The sequence below is a fragment of the Leucoraja erinacea genome, chromosome 17 (genome assembly GCF_028641065.1).
Source record: "Leucoraja erinacea ecotype New England chromosome 17, Leri_hhj_1, whole genome shotgun sequence".
NCBI classification, from domain to species: Eukaryota; Metazoa; Chordata; class Chondrichthyes; order Rajiformes; family Rajidae; genus Leucoraja; species Leucoraja erinaceus.
Window position 1 is genome coordinate 32,375,095 of NC_073393.1, and position 23,924 is coordinate 32,399,018.

At 43.3% G+C, this 23,924-nt stretch overlaps 1 protein-coding gene across 1 annotated transcript in view; it reads right to left on the reverse strand.

Moving 5' to 3' along the window:
- cdh13 (cadherin 13, H-cadherin (heart)) overlaps positions 1-23,924 on the reverse strand; it is a 958,412-nt gene that overhangs the window by 125,041 nt on the left and 809,447 nt on the right. The gene's annotated exons all lie outside the window — the stretch shown is intronic.

The following is a 23,924-nucleotide window of genomic DNA, read 5'->3' on the forward strand; positions in this document are numbered from 1 at the left end:
TAGATTTCATGGTGGTAGAGAGCGATGGTAAAGCATCACATTTGATATTAACTTGGCACAAGATCTTTGATTAAACATGTGGTCCCTTCCAATAAATTAGATATCATTCAGCAAACAAATCATTACTAGACCAGAGAGCCAACCTCACTATCAACATAAAATGCCTTGTAAACAAAAAAAAATAGATATATAATAGAAACATAGAAACATAGAAATTAGGTGCAGGAGTAGGCCATTCGGCCCTTCGAGCCTGCACCGCCATTCAATATGATCATGGCTGATCATCCAACTCAGTATCCCGTACCTGCCTTCTCTCCATACCCCCTGATCTCCTTAGCCACAAGGGCCACATCTAACTCCCTCTTAAATATAGCCAATGAAGTGGCCTCAACTACCCTCTGTGGCAGAGAGTTCCAGAGATTCACCACTCTCTGCGTGAAAAAAGTTCTTCTCATCTCGGTTTTAAAGGATTTCCCCTTTATCCTTAAGCTGTGACCCCTTGTCCTGGACTTCCCTAACATCGGGAACAATCTTCCTGCATCTAGCCTGTCCAACCCCTTAAGGATTTTGTAAGTTTCTATAAGATCCCCTCTCAATCTTCTAAATTCTAGAGAGTATAAACCAAGTCTATCCAGTCTTTCTTCATAAGACAGTCCTGACATCCCAGGAATCAGTCTGGTGAACCGTCTCTGCACTCCCTCTATGGCAATAATGTCCTTCCTCAGATTTGGAGACCAAAACTGTATGCAATACTCCAGGTGTGGTCTCACCAAGACCCTGTACAACTGCAGTAGAACCTCTCTGCTCCTATACTCAAATCCTTTTGCAATGAAAGCTAACATACCATTCGCTTTCTTTACTGCCTGCTGCACCTGCATGCCTACCTTCAATGACTGGTGTACCATGACACCCAGGTCTCGCTGAATCTCCCCCTTTCCCAATCGGCCACCATTTAGATAATAGTCTGCTTTCCTGTTTTTGCCACCAAAATGGATAACCTCACATTTATCCACATTATACTGCATCTGCCAAACATTTGCCCACTCACCCAGCCTATCCAAGTCACCCTGCAGTCTCCTAGCATCCTCCTCACAGCTAACACTGCCCCCCAGCTTAGTGTCATCCGCAAACTTGGAGATATTGCCTTCAATTCCCTCATCCAGATCATTAATATATATTGTAAATAGCTGGGGTCCCAGTACTGAGCCTTGGGGTACCCCACTAGTCACTGCCTGCCATTGTGAAAAGGACCCGTTTACTCCTACTCTTTGCTTCCTGTTTGCCAGCCAGTTCTCTATCCACATCAATACTGAACCCCCAATGCCTTGTGCTTTAAGTTTGTACACTAATCTCTTATGTGGGACCTTCTCGAAAGCCTTCTGGAAGTCCAGATACACCACATCCACTGGTTCTCCCCTATCCACGCTACTAGTTACATCCTCGAAAAATTCTATAAGATTCGTCAGACATAATTTACCTTTCGTAAATCCATGCTGACTTTGTCCAATGATTTCACCACTTTCCAAATGTGCTGCTATCCCATCTTTAATAACTGACTCTAGCAGTTTCCCCACTACCGATGTTAGACTAACTGGTCTGTAATTCCCCATTTTCTCTCTCCCTCCCTTCTTAAAAAGTGGGGTTACGTTTGCTACCCGCCAATCTTCAGGAACTACTCCAGAATCTAAAGAGTTTTGAAAGATTATTACTAATGCATCCACTATTTCTGGAGCTACTTCCTTAAGTACTCTGGGATGCAGCCTAACAATGAACAAGATAATTATCAGTTGTAATATTGCACAAGAGAGTTGGAGGTCTTTTCTACAATTTGAATGATGCTCTTTCAAATAACCAGATAAGTTTGTATCTGAATTCAAGCAACTGCCTTAATGTCCACATCACCATCTATATCTCTCATTTCCCTTATCCCTAACCAGTCTGAAGAAGGGTCTCAACCCGAAACGTCACCCATTCCTTCTCTCCAGAGATGCTGCCTGTCTCACTGAGTTACTCCAGCTTTTTGTGCCTTTATGTATATATGTGATACTTTGAATGCATTTCCCCTAGCAGTGGTAATAATGCTGATAGATTTACTATCAAATGAATCTGTAATGTAAACACATGTGCAATAAAAGAGCCAAACTTTACTTTTTAAGTTATCCTTCATCCACCCTCTTTTGCTTCAACTCTGTTTCCACTATCATATTTCAAAAATTCCAAGCTACATGAAATCCTCAGGTCAGGAGTTAACTGATGGACTGTCACATTTGTGGCTTCAATTGCAACTGACACTACTACTCAACGCTGACAAGCATTGTATAAAGTTCACTATAATATGGTTTCAAAGAGTGAAGCTTGTGTCAGTCTCAGTAACCAACCAGTGCTATTTTAGATGAATGAGTTCAAGTATTAGCAATTAGCGAGTTAAATGGGCACCCAGAGGATTATGTATTGCGCAGGCTCATTTAGAGGGAAGCTGGTTGCAAATTCGAATCATTAACATTGAGAAAGATAGCTCCAAATGTCATATAGCCAATGACATTGTGCAATAATTCTTAGTTCCAGTGCAATGCAAAGGTGTAAAATGCCTTCTGCATTTCCTCACACAAATACCATGGGTAGGATCTTAGAGTCATACAATTAAACCAAATGGAAACATGCCCATCGATCCACCTTGTCCATGTTGACAAAGTTGGTATTAACAAGTGGCCCATATCTATCGCAAACCTTCCTATCCATATATCTGTCTAAATTTGCTTTGAGAGTTGTAATTGTGCCAACTGCTAAAGTTTTTCTCTGGCAGCACATACCAGAAACGGAATACGCTGTGCGTGAAAAACATACTCTTGAGATCCCTCGTGAAATCTCTCCCTCTCACCTTAAGCCTACGACCTCTTGCTTTAGAATCCTCCACCCAGGGTAAAAGTGTGTGAGTGTTCACTTTATCCACATGATTTTGTATACTTCAATAAGGTCACACCTCAGCCTCGGACGCTCCAAGGCAAAACATCCCAGCCTATCGAGCCTCTCCTCATAATTCAGACCTACAATGCCCTGTAACATCCTGATTAATCTTTTCTGCATCCTTTCCAACTAAATTACATATTTTCTCGAGCCGAGCAATAATTTTAATCACACAATGCAATTCTGCTCATATTTTCCATTTTTTCAAATGTTAAAGGCAACTAAGAAATTTTATTTAATGCAGGAAGAAATCTATTACAGTCGTTTCCACTGCAATAAATATCAACTCTCATTTGGTATTATTGCCGTCAGAGAGAAAAGAACTAGAGATTGAGAGAGAACATGCAAGAAAATGAAAGAGTGAGAATTAGAGTGAAAATTATGACGTGAGAGGGAAAAAGAGGAAGGGAGAATGAGAATGGTGATACTTTCAGATCCTGATACTACATTAGTGTAAGAAGGAATTGTAGGTTTAAACTGAAGATAGGCATAAAACATCTGAAGAAGGGTCTTGACCCGAAACGTCGCCCATTCCTTATCTCCAGAGATGCTGCCAGTCCTGCTGAGTTTCTCCAGCATTGTGTGTCATGCTAAATTAGATTTTAACTGCAGCCCTGGTATTTAAAACCAGCATCGTCAGTTTTCAACCTCCAATCAGTAATTTCTAAGAAATGTCCTGCAATACTGGCACCTTTGAATCTATGCAGTAACTCTATGCGTACTAACATTAAATGGAGAAAATTGTGACCTCCAGCATGTTACTCTTTGTCATCATACTGCCATCGATTTATTCTAGACACTGTCCATTACCGAATATGAATATTTTAACGCATATTTTTTGGAATAAAGAGAAAAATATTAACCTAAGTTATGATCTGAACACACAACAACAACAAAAATTATTGTTGAAAATATTATCCTTAATCCAAAGTTTATCTTGCTAGGATAGAAAACATAGAAACATAGATAGAAACATAGAAAATAGGTGCAGGAGTAGGCCATTTGGTCCTTCGAGCCAATATGATCATGGCTGCTAATTTTTCATTCATGATTAAAACCGGCCTCGACTAAAAATAGGTTGCCGTTTTAAAAATCGATAATTTTTTAGTCGCAGGTCTAGTCTAAGCCGGTTTTCTACATAGTCGAGGAAGGTTTTCAACATATGCGTGGGAGGTGGTAGGAGGTTGCAGGTCATCTCAACCTTGATTTTTTTTTTTGGGTGGCGGGCAAGGTCATCAGAAGTTGCTGTTTAGGTCTCCTAAGTGGGACAGGGGCATTAGAGCTAAATCTAACTCTTTTGAATTTCACCTACAAACCTGTACGAAGGAATAGGCAACGTTTGGAGTGTGGATGTCAGGGGAAGAGGCTGAGACAGTAGGCTGTGGGAGAGAAAAGGGGAGGGGAAGGAAGGAGAAAGCTGGAAGATCTTGAGAAAACCCATGGAGAGACAGGGAGAACATACAAACTCCATACAGACAGCACCCGTAGTCGGGATCGAACCCGGGTCTCCAGCGCTGTAAACGCTGCAAAGCAGCAACTCTACCGCTGCGCCACCGTGCCACCCAAATGGCTATAAAAATGTGACTTTTCACAACATTATCTTGGAATGATATAGGCCCCAACCACAGGTGAACTGAGGAAGAGGACTGAACTTTGTTGCCTTCCCCATCACAGTGGGAAACATTGATTCCGCTGCAGAGGCCTCAATAGGCCCCGGGGGGGGGGGGGGGGGGGGGGGGGGGGGGGGGGGGGGTGGGGGGGGGGGGGGGGGTGTTTTTATGTCTAATGTTAAATTCTATAGTGTTGTGTTTATCTTATTTGTGTGCTGCATGGTAACTCAAATTTCACTGCACCAGTTGGTGTATGTGACAATAAATGTCCTTTGTCCCTTTGTCCTTTGTCCTTTGCAACCGTAGGAAATGCTACACTTGTCGCTTTATCTCCGCCCTCAACTCTATCCAAGGACCCAAGCAGTCTTTCCAGGTGAGGCAGATGTTCACCTGTACCTCCTCCAACATTTTCTATTGCATTCGCTGTTCCAGGTGTCAACTGCTCTACATCGGTGAGACCAAGCGCAGGCTTGGCCGATCGCTTCGCCCAACACCTCCGCTCAGTTCGCAATAACCATCCTGATCTCCGGTGGCTCAGCCCTTCAACTCTCCCTCCCATTCCAAATCCAACCTTTCAGTCCTGGGCCTGCTCCATGGCCAGAATGAGTCCCACCGCAAATTGGAGGAGCAGGATCTCATATTTTGCTTGGGTAGTTTGCACCACAATGGAATGAACATTGACTTCTCCAATTTCAGTTAGTCCTTGCTTTCTCCTTCCTTCCCCTCCCCTTCCCAGCTCTCCCATAGCCAACTGTCTCTGCCTCTTTCTTTCTTCTTCCTGCCCCCCACCCCCGCATCAGTCTGAAGAAGGGTCTCGACCCGAAACATTGCCTATTCCTTCGCTCCATAGATGCTGCCTCACCCGCTGAGTTTCTTTAGCATTTTTGTCCACCTTGGAATTATATATCAATTTTAACACTCCACGGTACCTCACAGGTATAATTCAAGACAATACTCTTACTTTGCCTGGATTACAACAATTTTTCTTTGTTTCCTTTGCTTCCTAAACACACTAACAAGTGTTGTTCCTGATATAATTAACATTACAGATGAAATGTACATGCAAAATGTTTTCTATTATAATGCATTATTCTCTTTCTTTCCTAATGTGCCCTGTGGGATTAAAGAATGGTGTAATTGGGTGCAGTACAATTGTTCCAATCAATAAGATACAAATAGATGTAGTAGCGTTAATGATCTTGAATAAATAGCATTAAGTACTGGATCCTGATGTTGTTTTACTTGTTTCATTTCAAAGAGCATTCAATTTTCACAGTACAGTAAACGCTCATTATAACGAACCATAGGGGAGGGGAATGTTGTCTGTTCTTGTCGATTGTCTGCTATAAACGAGTAAGGTATTATCATTGTATGTTGTTGAAACAAAGAACTGCAGATGATGGTTAATACACTAAAGGACACAAAGTGCTGGAGTAATTCAGTGGGTCAGGCAGCATATCTGGAGGACATGGATAAGTAACTTTGGGATCCTTCTTCGGACTGATACCGTTTGCTGAGTTACTCCAGCACTTTGTGTCGTTCCACTTTACGATTCGGTGCCAAAGCAGCTGGTCTGCACCAGCGAGCCCTGATTAACGCACCACATGGTCCATAGACATGGCTGTCATTGCGGCCCACATTGTAGCCCCTGCAGACAGCATTTTGTTCAGGGCATTGAGAATGACAGGACGGGCTTGCCCACCTGGGGCTCTCTCCTCTCTCACCAGCTGCCCCTTCTTCCTGTCCAATTCCCGCTCCACCGCAGCCTCCTACTCTTTCTTCTCTCCTTTAGTGACTACCAAGGACCTTGGCGAATCCAGGGGAGAAGGAGGAGGAGGTGGCGGGTGGAGGGGGAGAGAGGTGTAGTGGACAGAGCAAAAGGAGAAGGCGGTGATGGAGAGGGGAGTGGACAAAGTGACAGCCGACGGGAAGAGGCAGCAGCTGGTGAGAGCGGTGAAAGCCTCATGGTGACCGAGCACCTCCGGTCGGTGGCAGCAGCCTGAAGAAAGTGGCGTCCCCAGGGGCTACAACGTGGGCAGTAACAACAGCCGTGTCAACTGGATCATGTGATGGTTGAAGAAGTGCTTGCTGGTGCAGTTTGCAAGTTGTGGGTGGCATCGGAAGCTGGGGCTGAATGCAGTTATGACACAATTAAAACGGGTTCCTGCACTACAATTAAAATATACGTTTAGTGAAAATATGTTGACCCTCCAAGACAGAGGAAAGAGCCCAAAACATGGTAATCCTTTTGTTTGCCCCTCCCAATTCTCATCTAATTTAGCTGGTCAGGGCTGTTTTTTACCACTACAAACTCCGGACAGATTTCGTTTCAGCCAAAGTGCAAACAGGCAATGCAGAGGAGGAACATTCTACAGTGGAGATCTTGAACAAGGGTTTCAGCTGCTGCAGATAAGGTGACCTTTTGTGGAATCATTACAATGAAGAAAAGATAAAGGGCCTATCCCACGAGCATGCGACTCTATGCGGCAAGCGCGACCTAACGTGGTCGCTTGAGCCGTACGGCCTCGCTGGGCTGGCGCCACTTCGATCGCCGGTGCCATATGAAGTTGTGCGGATCTGGTCCCGACATCGCGCGGGGCTCCGAAAAACTGACAGTGTTTAAAAATTCTGCGCGGCAGCGGCCTGCCGGATGGCAGCCGCCTCAACGCCGTACGCAGCGCCTCGATATTATTTTGTCCTGAAATGAATGCTTCCTATAATAGGACTTCACTATTTGTTTCAGCATTGCCTCCAGCACAGTCTCTTATTAAGAGCCTGGTTCTAGGGACCTTGGCATAGCCCCTGCAGCGAGGGGACTATCAAAGAATAGAGATACAAGGAACAGCAGATGCAGTAAAAAACATTGTGCTGGAGAAACTCAGCAGGTCAGGCAGTATCTCTGGAGGGAATATACATGCGATGTTTTGAGTTGGGACCCTTCTTCAGACTGAGTGTAGTAAAGAGGAAAAAAGTGAAAAAGAGAGACGGGGATGGGGCGAAGCTTGGCGAGTGATAGGTGGTTACAGGTGAGAGAGAGAGAGGGTGATTGGCAAATGGGTGGAGATGGTGACAAAGGCTGGAGGTAAAATGGAGACGAAAGGAGCAGGCAAAGAAACAGATGTTGGCTGCATTGTTAGAACAGATAACAAGCAGGGAAGCCCCATCCACAGATCCCAAGCTGTCCATGCCTTCAATGTAGTTGGGGCCATTGAACATTTTCAACGTCTTTGAAATTCATTAATGTTTAGTAATGTGAAAGGCATACAAAACATAATTACATAATGTTCTTTTAAAAGCTACTAGACCAAGTGCAGGGTCTGCTCCCCCAATGGTGTGATCCCCCAACCCAATTTTCCACCATGCACCCGTCTCCTCCAACGGAACTGAACCCGTTCCCAAATGTAAGATTCCAGAACTCCCCTGCCTCCCTCAGCAGTGGATTGAAAAACAACTCTAATTGCACCTCCCCTGCCTGCTGCAGCAGTTCCAATTGCAATACCAATTGGCCCTCCCCCTCCTGTTGAAGCATTTTCTGTGATATCCCATTGAGGTGAAAAGTTCAGAGTGTTCCTGTATTGCAACTTTGTTTTGAAGTGTGTTGGAAGATGATAGGAAGGAGCAGAGAATCAAAAGGCAGAAAGGGAGCCGGACACCAGGCGGCAGGCGGCAGCCACACAGTTTTAATATACAATAGATAAAGTGCAACCACGCAGCTAAAAAAAACAACTGTTGCTGAGAGATCATGCTGCCCTGTTGCTCTTCATAAGGAGAGACATCTGACATCACAAGCAGTAGGTTAGAAACACCATTGCCAATGGAGACAGCTCCCGTTCTGGACAGTGGGATGTCTCCAGGAATACAGGAATAATTCTTGGAATTAGCACACGTGTCACGGTGGAAGCTCTCTCCCAATTATCTTCCTTGATCCCATATTGCATAATTCATCTTTCCCCCATCCATTGACACAGTTTGTCTCTTCCTTATCACAATCAAATGCCATTATGCCCTCTGCCTAAATTATTCTAAATCTCTCCTTGCTGTCCTTCCGTTATATATAAACACTGCTGCTTGTATTCCGTCCTATACAAAGTCCAGCTCACTCAGCACTCTTGTCCTTTACACGGGCTCCCTGTCATCTATTAAATTTGTTCTTGGCTGCCTCCTCGAGCAACGTCCTTCTGCCCTTAAGTTCCGGCAACCATTTCATTTGTTACTTCTATACGCCCCATCTATCGTCTACGTATCCCTTCCTCCCACTAACCAATCTGACGTTCAATTGTTCTGTTTCCCAAGAGATGGACACTGATCATTCTGAGAAAACACTGAAAGATCATCAGGACCATAGTCTGAAGTAAGATTATTGTTCCATCACACCATCAGGTTTAAACAAAGTGGTTCTTGTTTTGTAAATCTATGATCCAAAGCAATGGTACCTCATGTGTGACTGTAGCATTCATTTTGATATCAATAATATCCAAAAATCTTTCACCCACTTTTTGGAAGTTTATGTGCCTTCTCATCTCACTGCATTCCCAACTTTCATCTAAAAGACCCAGCTTTATAATAATTTGAGGGTGGCATAGTGGAGCAGCTGCAGAGAAACTGCCTCACACTGCCAGAGACCTAGGTTCACTTCTGACCATGGGTACTTTCCGTACCTTCTCCCTGTGAACACATGGGTTTGCGCTGGGTCCTCCCATGTCTGTCCACATTCCAAAGACGTGCAGTGGTGCATGTTAATTTGCTTCTGTAAAATTGCTCCTTGTGTGTTGGATAATGTAGAACTAGTGTACGGGTGATTGTTGGTTGGCGTGGACCCGGTGGGCCGAGGGGCCTGTTTCCATGCTGCATCTCTAAACTAAACTAAACTAAACTAAGTTCTCATGTGTACCATTTAGATCATGTGCCAGTGCTACAGATTGAATAAGTATTGCACATTTTAAGGGACAAAAATGTGTTCATAGGGACTAAAATTGGGTCTGAGACCTTAGGGAGGGAAGAGAACTAATAAGCCTCATAAAGGCTGACAATAAGGCAAGCGATTAGGAATGAGCTAAGTGTGTAGGAAAGGTATTTGGTTGAATCAGTAATCAACTAAATGGACGGGTGAGTGAGGGGACTGATGCAAAGGGGGAAATGTAGTCAGTGATCATGTTGGAGTCTTGAGTATGATCAGGAGCAAGTCGGAGGTCTGAAGTGAGGATGGAAATCTGTGCATCAGTATCCTTGACCAATTACTCATGGCCTCCAGGTTGATCACAAGCAAACCAATGACAATGAGTGGCTGCAGTCATAACTTAACCATATAACCATATAACAATTACAGCACGGAAACAGGCCGTCTCGGCCCTACAAGTCCGTGCCGTACAATTATTTTCCCTTAGTCCCACCTGCCTGCACTCATACCATAACCCTCCATTCCCTTCTCATCTATATGCCTATCCAAATTATTTTTAAATGATACCAACGAACCTGCCTCCGCCACTTCCACTGGAAGCTCATTCCACACAGCTACCACTCTCTGAGTAAAGAAGTTCCCTCTCATGTTACCCCTAAACTTCTGTCCCTTAATTCTGAAGTCATGTCCTCTTGTTTGAATCTTCCCTATTCTCAAAGGGAAAAGCTTGTCCACATCAACTCTGTCTACCCCCCTCATCATTTTAAAGACCTCTATCAAGTCCCCCCTTAACCTTCTGTGCTCCAGAGAATAAAGACCTAACTTATTCATCCTTTCTCTGTAACTTAGTTGTTGAAACCCAGGCAACATTCTAGTAAATCTCTTCTGTACTCTCTTTATTTTGTTGACATCCTTCCTATAATTGGACGACCAAAATTGTACACCATACTCCAGATTTGGTCTCACCAATGCCTTGTACAATTTTAACATTACATCCCAGCTTCTATACTCAATGCTCTGATATATAAAGGCTAGCATACCAAAAGCTTTCTTTACCACCCTATCTATATGAGATTCCACCTTCAAGGAACTATGCACGGTTATACCGAGATCCCTCTGTTCAACTGCATTCTTCAATTCCCTACCATTTACCATGTACGTCCTATTTTGATTTGTCCTGCCAAGGTGTAGCACCTCACATTTATCAGCATTAAACTCCATCTGCCATCATTCAGCCCATTCTTCCAAATGACTTAAATCACTCTGTAGACTTTGGAAATCCTCTTCATTATCCACAACACCCCCTATCTTGGTATCATCTGCATACTTACTAATCCAATTTACCACACCTTCATCCAGATCCTTGATCTACATGACAAACAACAAAGGACCCAACACAGATCCCTGAGGCACCCCACTAGTCACCTGCCTCCAGCCCGACAAACAGCCATCCACCATTACCCTCTGGCGTGTCCCACTCAGCCACTGTTGAATCCATCCTGCTACTCCTGCATTTATACCCAATAGTTGAACCTTCTTAACCAACCTTCCATGAGGAACCTTGTCAAAGGCCTTACTAAAGTCCATATAGACAACATCCACTGCTTTACCCTCGTCAATTTCCCTAGTAACCGCTTCAAAAAATTCAAGAAGATTAGACAAACATGACCGTCCAGACACAAATCCATGTTGACTGTTCCTAATCAGACCCTGTTCATCCAGATGCTTATATATATTATCTCTAAATATCTTTTCCATTCATTTGCCCACCACTGAAGTCAAACTAACAGGTCTATAATTGCTAGGTTTACTCTTAGAACCCTTTTTAAACAATGGAACAACATGCGCAGTACGCCAATCCTTGGGGACTATTCCCGTTTCTAATGATATTTGAAATATTTCTGTCATAGCACCGGCTATTTATACAGTAACTTCCCTCAATGTCCTAGGGAATATCCTGTCAGGACCTGGACACTTATCCACTTTTATATTTTTCAAAAGTGTCAGAACTTCTTTTACTTTGAAACTCATAGTATCCATAGTTACTCTACTAGTTTCCATTACCTCACATAATTCAATATCCTTCTCCTTGGTGAAAACCGAAGAAAATAAATTGTTCAATATCTCCCCCATCTCTTTTGGCTCTGCAGATAGCTGTTCACTCTGTCTCTCCAATGGACCAATTTTATCTCTCGTTATCCTTTTGCTATTAATATAGCTGTAGAAACCCTTTGGATTTACTTTGACCTCACTTGCCAAAGCAACCTCATATCTTATTTTAGCTTTTCTAATTTCTTTCTTAAGATTCTTTTTACATTCCTTATACTCCTCAAGCACCTCATTTACTTCATGCTGCCTATAATTATTGTAGATCTCCCTCTTTTTCCGAACAAGATGTCCAATTTCCCTTGAAAACCAGGGCTCTTTCCAATTTTTACTGTTTCCTTTCAACCGAACAGGAACACAAAGATTCTGTACTCTTAAAATTTCCCCTTTAAATGTCCTCCATTTCTCTTCTACATCTTTCCCATAAAACAAAATGTCCCAGTTCACTCCTTTTAAATCATCTTGCATCTCATCAAAGTTAGCCTTTCTCCAATCAAAAATCTCAACCCTAGGTCCAGTTCTGACCCTCTCCATAATTATATTGAAACTAATGGTATTGTGATCACTGGACCCGAAGTGCTCCCCAACGCATACCTCCGCCACCTGTCCCGTCTCATTTCCTAACAGGAGGTCCAGCACTGCCCCTCCTCTAGTAGGTACCTCTATGTATTGCTGCAAAAAACTATCCTGCACACATTTTACACACTCCAAACCATCCAGCCCATTTACAGAATGTGTTTCCCAGTCTGTGTGGAAAGTTGAAATCTCCCACAATCACTACCTTGTGCTTACTACTAATATCTGCTATCTCCTTACATATTTGCTCTCCCAATTCTCGATCCCCATTTGGCGGTCTATAACACACCCCTATAAGCGTTGCTACACCTTTCCCACTTCTCAGTTCCACCCAAATAGCCTCCCTAGATGAGCCCTTCAATCTATCCTGCCAAAGAACTGCTGTAATATCTTCCCTGACTAGCAATGCAACACCTCCACCTCTTGCCCCTCCAATTCTATCACACCTGAAGCAACGAAATCCTGAAATATTTAGTTTCCAATCACAACCCTCCTGCAACCATGTTTCACTGATCGCCATAACATCATACTTCCAGGTATCTATCAGTCATGGGAGGGTCAGGATTGGTAGGTGATTGGAGTTGAGGACTTGAGGATTCTGATTAACACATATGTGGTGAGTGAAATGTATGCTCGTGGGACAGGCCCTTTAGACTCATGAAATGGAGGTCAGATATCTTTGGGCATGAGCCGTAGATGAAGATGTTTGTAGATTATAGAGGGCAGATATTATTTTGTCCTGAAATTAATGCTTCCTATAATTGGACCTCAATATTTGTTTCAGCATTGCCTCCAGCACAATCACTCATTAAGAGCCTGGTTCTAGGGACCTTGGCATAGCCCCTGCAGCGAGGGGACTACCAAAGAATAGAGACACAAGGAACAGCAGATGCAGTAAAAAACATAGTGCTGGAGAAACTCAACAGATCAGGCAGTATCTCTGGAGGGAATATACATGCGATGTTTTGAGTTGGGACCCTTCTTCAGACTGAGTGTAGTAAAGAGGAAAAAAGTGAAAAAGAGAGACGGGGATGGGGCGAAGCTTGGCGAGTGATAGGTGGTTACAGGTGAGAGAGAGAGAGGGTGATTGGCAAATGGGTGGAGATGGTGACAAAGGCTGGAGGTAAAATGGAGACGAAAGGAGCAGGCAAAGAAACAGATGTTGGCTGCATTGTTAGAACAGATTAACAAGCAGGGAAGCCCCATCCACAGATCCCAAGCTGCCCATGCCTTCAATGTAGTTGGGGCCATTGAACATTTTCAATGTCTTTGAAATTCATTAACGTTTAGTAATGTGAAAGGCATACAAAACATAATTACATAATGTTCTTTTAAAAGCTATAAAGTGCAACCACGCAGTTAAAAACAACAACTGTTGCTGAGAGATCTTGCTGCCCTGTTGCTCTTCATAAGGAGAGACATCTGACATCACAAGCAGTAGGTTAGAAACACCACTGCCAATGGAGACAGCTCCCGCTCTGGACAGTGGGATGTCTCCAGGAATACAGGAATAATTCTTGGAATTAGCACACGTGTCACGGTGGAAGATCTCTCCCAATTATCTTACTCAATCCCATATTGCGTCATTCATCTTCCCCCCATCCATTGACACAGTTTGTCTCTTCCTTATCACAATCAAATGCCATTATGCCCTCTGCCTAAATTATTCTAAATCTCTCCTTGGTGTCCTTCCGTTATATATAAACACTGCTGCTTGTATTCCGTCCTATACAAAGTCCAGCTCACTCAGCACTCTTGTCCTTTACACGGGCTCCCTGTCATCTATTAAATGTACTGCATTGGTCTTTAAATTTGTTCTTGGCTGCCTCCTCGAGCAACGTCCTTTTGTCCTTAAGTTCCGGCAACCATTTCATTCGTTACTTCTATACGCCCCATCTATCGTTTACGTATCCCTTCCTCCCACTAACCAATCTGACGTTCAATTGTTCTGTTTCCCAAGAGATGGACACTGATCATTCTGAGAAAACACTGAAAGATCACCAGGACCATAGTCTGAAGTAAGATTATTGTTCCATCCCACCATCAGGTTAAAACAAAGTGGTTCCTGTTTTGTAAATCTATGATCCAAAGCAATGGTACCTCATGTGTGACTGTAGCATTAATTTTGATATCAATAATGTCCAAAAATCTTTCACCCACTTTTTGGAAATTTATGTGCCTTCTCATCTCACTGCATTCCCAACTTTCAACTAAAAGACCCAGCTTTATAATAATTTGAGGGTGGCATAGTGGAGCAGCTGCAGAGATACTGCCTCACACTGCCAGAGACCTAGGTTCACTTCTGACCATGGGTACTTTCCGTACCTTCTCCCTGTAAACACATGGGTTTGCTCTGGGACCTCCCATGTCTGTCCACATTCCAAAGACGTGCAGGGGCGCATGTTAATTTGCTTCTGTAAAATTGCTCCTTGTGTGTTGGATAATGTAGAACTAGTGTACGGGTGATTGTTGGTTGGCGTGGACCCGGTGGGCCGAGGGGCCTGTTTCCATGCTGCATCTCTAAACTAAACTAAACTAGGTTTTCATGTGTATCATTTAGATCATGTGCCAGTGCTACAGATTGAATAAGTATTGCACATTTTAAGGGACAAAAATGTGTTCTTAGGGACTAAAACTGGGTCTGAGACCTTAGGGTGGGAAGCCTCATAAAGGCTGACAATAAGGCAAGTGATCAGGAATTAGCTAAGTGGGTAGGAAAGGTATTAGGTTGAATCAGTAATCCAATAAATGGACGGGTGAGTGAGGGGACTGATGCAAAGGGGGAGGTCTGAAGCGAGGATGGAAATCTGTGCATCAGGATCCTTGACCAATTACTCATGGCCTCCAGACTGATCACAAGCAAACCAATGACAATGAGCGGCTGCAGTCATGACTTCAGTCATGGGAGGGTCAGGGTTGGTTGGTGATTGGAGTTGAGGACTTGAGGATTCTGATTAACACATATGTGGTAAGAGAAATGGTGGGTTGTTTAAAATTCAGATAGTATTATTGTATGGGGATCGCTGGTCGGCGCAGAGCAGATGGGCCGACTGGCTTGTTTTGCACTATCTCTCTAAAGTCTAATTATGTCTGTGGTGGAGGCAGATTAAGATTAAGTGAGAAACAAATGGAAGTAATTAAGTAGTAGGCAAAATATACTGAAGAATAACATATTATATGCATGAACTAGGTGAGAGAGGTGGTTTGACCTGAAACATCGCCAATCAGTTTTCTCCAGAGACATGCCTGACCCACTAAGTTACTCCAGTATTTAGTGTCCATCTTTGGTGGTGAACTAGATGGATTGCATAGATTGCTCATATTAAAGTCAGATCAACTTAATATGACTAGCTATTGAATTGAATTGAATAAACTTTATTAATCCCCAAGGGGAAATTCAAATGTCCTTGCAGCACACTAATAAAAATACAACAAAGTATTCATGAAGAAATTCAACACCAAACATAAAACATCCCCCCACAGTGATTCCCACTGTGGGGGAAGGCACAAAGTTCAGTCCCCATCCTCTTGTCCACCCAAAGTCGGGCCTATTGAGGCCTCCACAGTCGCCGCCACGGCGCCCGATGTTCTCGCCGGGTGATGGTACTCCGGCGTCGGGAGAATCCCCAGCGGCTTGAGGTGCCAGGAACGGCCGCCTTCCCACCGGAGCCCGCGGCTTCCAAGCCAACCTGACCGCGCCGGACGGAGCTCCACACACTGGCGATCTCTGCGAGAGATCCCAGGCTCCGGGATGTAAAGTTCAACGTCGCAGCTGGCCGCTCCGCAGAACCGCGGCTCACCGATGATGTTTTCGGCAGTCCCAGCATACTGGAGTCCCAGCGCGGCGACCCAGGAAAGGCATCGCCCGCTCCACGACAGCGCTCCAGCGCCGCGCCGCCGCCAAAGCCGATGTTCTGCGCCGCCACCAAAGCCGATGTTCTGGGCAGGCCCCTCAGGAAAACGTCGCTCCAGGACCCGCTGGTAGGCCGCGAGGACGGGTCGAAGACGCTGCTCGGAGGAAGGCAACCCCTCCGACCAGGTAGGGACTTGGAAAAGCAGTTTCCCCCTCCCCCCCACCACCCCCCACACATAAAAAGATTAGACCCCCTGACTGTACACTAAACGAACTAAAAATAACAAAAAAGAAGGGGAAAAAAACGGACAGCTGCAGGACAGGCAGCCGTTCAGGACAGCGCCTCCTCTTGAGAGCTAGTTGGATATAGTAGGTCAGTACACATTAAAAGGAAGTGTCAATGGAAATTGACATTACTGCTGCAATATCAGTGATGTGTGAGCATTTATTCAGGTAAAGGTCACTCTTCTGATTGTTCCAGGGCAAGGATTCAATTTGTTAGGCTGTCAAAGGGAAAGGTTGGCCAGGAACGCATTAAAAAAACATATACTCTCTGTCTGGTATGCTGCTGTGGTGCTGCGATCTGCTGTGGTCAACAAGAACCCCAAGGCGTTCGAGGTATGGAAGTCAAGATTAACCTGAAGGAAAGTTTTGCAGATCGTTTCTCCAAAGTAAGGCCTGTGCAGTGGAAAGAGAGATGTTGGGGAAGAACTTGCAAGACCACAGGAAGGAGATATCGTTGAGCATTCTGAGGCTTCTGACTGGACTGCTCCAATTGGGCAGCACAGTGGCACAGCGGTAGAGTTGCTGCCTTGACATGGATAGAGAACTGGTTGGCAGACAGGGAGCAAAGATTAGGAATTAACAGGTCCTGTTCAGAAAGGCAGGCAGTGACTAGTGGAGTGCCGCAATGCTCGGTGCTGGGACCCCAGTTATTTACAATATATATTAACGATTTAGACGAGGGAATTAAATGTGACATCTCCAAGTTTGCGGATGACACAATGATGGATGGCAGTGTGAGCTAAGAGGAGGATGCTATGAGGTGCAGGGTGACTTGGATAGGTTGGGTGAGTCGGCAGATGCATGGCAGATGCAGTATAATGTGGATAAATGTGAGATTATCCACTTTTGTGGCAAGACCAGGAAGGCAGATTATTAGCTGAATTGTGTCAGATTAGGAAAAGCGGAGGTGCAATGAGGCCCGGGTGCGCTTGTACATCAGTCACTGAAAGTAAACATGCAGGTACAGCAGGAAGTGAAGAAAGCTAATGGCATGTTGGCCTCCATTGTGAGCAGATTTGAATTTATGAGCAAGAAGGTCCTACTGCACCTGGAGTATTGTGTGCAATTCTGAGCTCCTAATTTGAGTAAGGACATTATTGCTATTGAGGGAGTGCAGCATAGGTTCACCAGGTTAATTCCCGGGATGGCAGTACTGACATATAATGAAAGAATAGGTTGACTGAGCTTGTATTCCCTGGAAGTGAGAAGGATGAGAGAGGATCTTACAGAAACATATACAATTCTTAAAAGATTGGACAGACTAGATGCAGGAAAAATGTTCCCGATGCTGGGGGAGTCCAGAACCAGGGGTTACAGTTTACGAATAATGGGTAGGCCGTTTAGGACTGAGATGAGGAAAAACTTTTTCACCCAGACAGTTGTGAATCTGCAGAATTCTCTGCCACAGAAGGCAGCGGAGGCCAATTCACTGGATGTTTTCAAGAGAGAATTAGATTTAGCTCTTAGGGCTAAAGGAATCAAGGGATATGGAGAAAAAGCAGGAACGGGGTAGTGATTTTACATGATCAGCCATGATCATATTGAATGGTGGTGCTGGCTCGAATGGCTGAATGGCCTCCTCCTGCACCAATTTTTCTGTGTTTCTATATTTCTACAGTGCCAGAGTCCCGGGTTCGGTCCTGACTACGGGTGCTATCTGTATGGAGTTTATACATTCTCCCTGTGATCGTTTGGGTTTTCTCCGGATGCTCCGGTTTCCTCACACACTCCAAAGACGGACAGGTTTGTAGATTAATTGGCTTTTGAGTTTTCCCTCGTGTGTAGGATAGTGTTTGTGTACGGGGATTGATGGTTGGCCAGACTTGGTGGGCCCCCGGGCCTTTTTTGTACTGTACCTCAAAAGTCTAAAGTCTAATTATTTTCGTGCTGTAGGCAGATTAAGATTTCATGTAAAACTAGACAGAAATTTCGACCCACTGACTGGACTTGGTCCAGCTGGGTGGAAGGCAGATCCACACAACTCTTGATATTTTATATGCTAATTTTGAGACTTTGGTGGACAAAAATTCAAAGGAGTACTCAATGATAAATACTCTCCTTGGATAGATCCCATATAACATTTGGAATAGTATTAACAACAGGCATTTTTGAGAGGACAAAAGATAAATTGCTTGATAGCCTGCTGGATGTCAGAGGCTACTTGGATGATATCATAATATCAAAAAAAGATAAGAGCATGAACATAACAATACTCTGGATATACTGAAGAAGTGTCCGACCTGAAACGTCACCCATTCCTTCTCTCCAGAGATGCTGCCTATCCCGCTGAGTTACACCAGCATTTAGTTGTCCACAATACTCTAGAAGTTGTGCTTAGAGGATTCAATGAAGCAAGGGTCTGGCAAATATGTCTTAGTACCTGTGAACCTGGCTAATTCAGCTGTAAAAACAAGGAACTTCAGATGCTGTTTTACACAAAAGGATATAATGTGCAGGAGTAACTCAGTGGGTCAGGTAGCATCTCTGGAGAACATAGATAGATAATGTTTCGGGTTGGGACTCAAAAAGTAATCTATCCATGTTCTCCAGGGATGCTGGCTGACCTATTGAATTACTCCAGCACCTTGTGTCCTTTTTACCCTAGATGTAAGATGGCTGCTGAAGACATGTCCCAGATAGAACAATGAAATTCTTACTTGCTGCACCACAACAGAATATGTAATCATAACAAATAATATGATAAACGAAAACGAAAAAAAAGTTCTGTGTGTACACATACTCACATATGTTTATATATATACACACATACTCAAAAAAACAAACAATAATAGTGCAATAATAATAATAATAATAATAATAATAATAGTCTATTGTAGTTCAGAGCTTATGAAGTTGTAGTGTTTAATAGACTGATGGCTGTAGGGAAGAAGCTGTTCTTGAACCTGGATGTTACAGTTCCCAGGCTCCTATACCTTCTTCCCCGTGGCAGTGGTGAGATGAGTGTGTGGGGTCTCTGATGATGTTGACTGCCTTTTTGAGGTCATGGTTCCAGCAGTGGTGGGATGCATCCAGTCTGATTCACATGACAGAGCCAAGGCCTACTTAAGATTGCCCAACCACGATGAACAGTTCGTGCTCTTTATAAGTACAGTGTGAAGAGCTGTATGTGTTGCTGAATTGCAAGAAGTACTGGAAGTGAACGAAAAAGCAGAACACTTGTAACGGTTGAAGCATAAGCTGTTGAATCCATATCTTCATCTTCATTATGGTCGTGGGGAGGCATTGCTGCCTGTATAGCAGCAACTTGTTCTTGGAATAAACAATTCAAGAATCTAAACTAAATATCACCTCACTTAATAGTCACAGTTTGTCCTTGGAGAAATTGAGCAGGTCTATAAGAAAAGAATATCTAGTTCAGGTCCCCTGGGAGTTCCACTGTTAATTCCCTGGATTTCACTACAGTCCAATTTTAAATATCGGGCAACATGAGTCAAGTCCTCAAAACTTATTGAAGCAAATGACTCCACTGAGCCCAAGTATCAAGGGAGGATCTGACTTTGTAAAGCATCTACCCCAGAGAACAAAAGAAAATAGAACTTAAATTTACATTATGCCTTTTGTCAGCTGAAAGTGAACCTAAAGTATTGTATTATGCCTTTCTTAAGCTTAAAGGAAATAAGTACTTTTGAAGTGCAGTCATTGTAATAACATAGGGGAATTTGCTGCCAACATGCATAAGGGGCCCATGTGCAGCAACAAGCTAAATGAGCAATAGATATCCAAGCCCACCGTAAAGCTGGGTTAAAAGTAGACAGAAAAATTGTCTCACATAGCAGAACAAAGGGCGAGAACAGTTCTTTTTTATCTAAAACTCCCTTCACAGCACCGAACAACTCTCATTCTTTCCTTCTTCCAGTGCATCAATTATTATTTTCCAATGGTACAACATGGTTTAGTTTAGTTTGGAGATACAGTATGAAAACAGGCCCACTGAGTCCATACCGACCGTCGATCACCCGTGCACTAGTTCCATCTTATCTCACTTTTGCATCCAACACACCAGGGGCAATCTTTCAGGAGCCAATGAACCTACAAACCTGCATGTCTTTGGAATGTTGTTTTCATGGATATATATCACAATCCAGTGCTTTATCTGGAGACAAAAAGGTGCCGGTATGTACACTGTATATCAATTAAAAATGAAGTTATATTTATCAACACTTTCAATTTATTAATCATCTCTCATCATCACTCCTCTGCCCACACACATTCATAGAGTCTCAGAGTTGAACAGCACAAAAATGGGACCGACTACCCAAAACATCCATGCTGTTCTCCTTGCTTATCTACACTAATCCCATTTGTTCATGTATCAGGTCCATATGCTAGAAACAAGGAGTTGAGAATGCTGGTCTATCAAGGAAAGACACAAAATTCTGGAGAAACTCAGCAGGTTAGGCATCCTGAAGAAGGGTCCCAAACTTTAACTATCTCTTAAACACAGTGATTATATCTGATCACACCACCTCCTCTGTCAGCAAGCTCCAGATATCAACCACTCTGTGTAAAATAAAACTTTCCTCTCAAATACCTTCAACACCTTAAACCTGTGCCTTGTTTTGGATATTCCAAACACAGGAAAAGATTCAGACTATCTACCCTATCTATATGCCTCTTATAATTTTATATACCTCTGGCAGATCAGCCCTCAGTCTCCTTCTCTCTAAAAAAAACAAACACACTCTTTCCTATCTCTCCCCATATTCAAAGTTCTCCATTTCCGGCAACATCCTGTTGAGCGCCCACTTCACTCTTTCCAGCACAACCACAATTGTCCTACACTGTGGTGACCAACACGGCACATACAATATTCCGAGTGTGATCCAGTCAATGGTTTGTAAAGTCCTTTCTCCATGTCACACTGAACAGTAACAATGTTGGAAGGAACTGTAGATGCTGGTTTAAACCGATGATAGCCACAAAAAGCTGGAGTAAAAGCCCTGTCCCACGGTACAAGTTTATTCCAAGAGTTCCCCCGAGTTTGCCCTGATTTTAACTCGGAGATTTACGGTAATGGCCACTCGTTGGTACTCGGGGCTCTCGTGGACATTTTTCAACGTTCACGAGTCTTCCCTGGTTTACCTGCCGTTAGCAAGTCTTCCCGAGTACCTGCTGTTAGCGGTACGAGCCGCTAAGAGACGTCCCCGAGCTCCGACGTACCACCTCCGTTCATTCTCCGTGCTTACCACGTTTGATTTTTTTTTAACTCTCGAGAGCTCTTGGAATGAACTCGTACCGTGGGACAGGGCTTTAACTTAGCAGGTCAGACTGTATCTCTGGAGAAAAGGAATAGGTGACTTTTTGGGTCTGGGGAAAGGGAAACAAGAGATATAGATGGTGATATCGAGAAATATGGAACAAGTGAATGAAAGATATGCAAAAAATAACGATGAAAAAGGAGAATGACCAGTTTCTGCATTTTTCACTAATTTGTTCTCTATCTCTCTACATCACCATCTATATCTCTTGTTTCCCTTTCACCTGACTCTCGGTCTGAAAAAGGGTCTTGACCCGAAATGTCACCTATTTCTTTTCTCCAGAGATGTTGGCTGATCCACTGAGTTGCTCCAGCTTTTTGTGCTTAACTTCAGTAACAAATTGTTTCTGGTTTCTTACAGGTGGCACAACATTCCTCCTCTCCCAGCACTTCCTCCTTCATCATCATCCATTTGGGAATATGCACAATACTCATTCATTCATGATCACGCTCCACTCTATCTTGATTTTTTACTGCACCATATTTTCCATTTACAGAGTGTGTAAAAAAATAATATAAAGCACGGAAAGAGCGAACAAACAGTTCTTACAGTATGTTCCTTAGTAAAAAGATTACTAACTAAGGAGTTTAGGTTTAAGGCAACAGCTGAGAGTTGAATAATTATTTCTCTTCGAAAAGGTGGTGGGCATCCAGAATTCACAGCCTGAAAGTGGAGGCAAAAGTCACCATATTCAAAATTGCCAAAGCAGAAGACTGATGTTCCAAATCTACTAGCTATCGAAAGTGGGGTTGGGCTGAATAAAGCTTGTTGCAATGGTGCAAGGACCCAGCAGGGTAGGTGGAATTTGGTAACACACTGCAGTAGGTATGTAATTCATCACAGCAATCTTTAACAGGCAGAGAAGTATGTTGTCCATGCTAAACGGAGTCTGAAGAAGGGTATCGACCGAAACGTCACACATTCCTTCTCTCCAGAGATGCCGTCTGACCCGTTGAGTTACCCCAGCATTTTGTATCTATTTTTGATAAAGGACAATGTGGGACATGTGAAGGAGGGTGTCTTTAGACATATTAAGGACACCTGCATGTATACGTATAACAAAGATAGACACAAATACTGAAGTAACTCTGCGGGTCAGGTTGAATTTCTGGAGAAAAGGAATAGGTGTTGTTTCAGTTTGGAATCCTTCAGACATTTATATGTAAGAAGGATGTATGTGTAAAACGTCTATTCTAAAGCAGCTAAGTTTATAGTTTTATGCATGTTACTGGGGATGCTATAAAAAAGGATAGAAGGAATATAGTATGAAATGTATTAAGGTAATAAAATAAGATAAACTAAAAGAGTTAAAAGGACAGCTCCCGTCAATGTGTTAAGAAAAATAAATTGTAAGAGTGAATCTAGTGAGGATTCAAACACAGGTTTACCAGAATGCTGTCAGGATTAGAAGGTATTAGCTATAAGGAGAGTTTGGACACACTTGGAGTGTTTTCTCTGGAGCATTGAAGGCCAAAGGGAAATCTGAGAAGTTTATAAAATGATAAGAGGCACTGATAGTGTAGACACTCGGAACCTTTACCCCTCCTCCTCCCAGTAGAAATGTCAAAGATTAGAGTCCACAGTCTATCTCTTCTACATTCCAGTCCAACTTCAACCCTCTCTTGATATTTACTGTTGGACCTCTATCAATCATTTACCAGCCTCTCTGTTCCCTCAATCCAACAACATCGGTTGGTCCTTTCCCCTTCAGTTCTCTCTTGTTTATGATATTGTTTACAGTGTATAATGTTTACACATTCTGTTGTGCTGCAGCAAATAAAAAAATCTCACTGTTCTATCTGTGACATATGATGATAAAACACTCTTGACTCTCTCTTCACTCTTGACAGGAAACAGGCCAATCTTCACAAATCTTAGTCCAATCTTCCAAGTCTTTCTCCCTTTCTCTCTCTCTCTCTCCCTCTATCTCTCTCATCCCCAACAAAGAATTGGTGGGCTTCCAAGTTCTCCCTTCTACTGCATCCCTGGCCACAGAGCTGCTTAGACCTACGCTTAAGGAGTTCCAAAGCCCAGCCTTTGGAAAGGAGGTCCATTTTCAGCTCCTAAAGAATGTAATACACTGTCCATTAAGACTGATCTATTGAACACAATTAAGGTTTTAAGCTGTGGGTCATCGATCAAAATTATCTTTGCTTTTGTACTATTTCAGTGCACCCTATTGATTGATTGATTGGTTAATTGATTGAAAGGTAAAGATGAAAATGGCCCTTCAGCCCACCAACTCCTCCATGACCATCGATCATCCGTTCAACTAATTCTATGATCTCCCACTTTCACCTCCTCTCCAAACACACTTGGGGCGATCTACATGACAATTAGCCCACAAACCCACA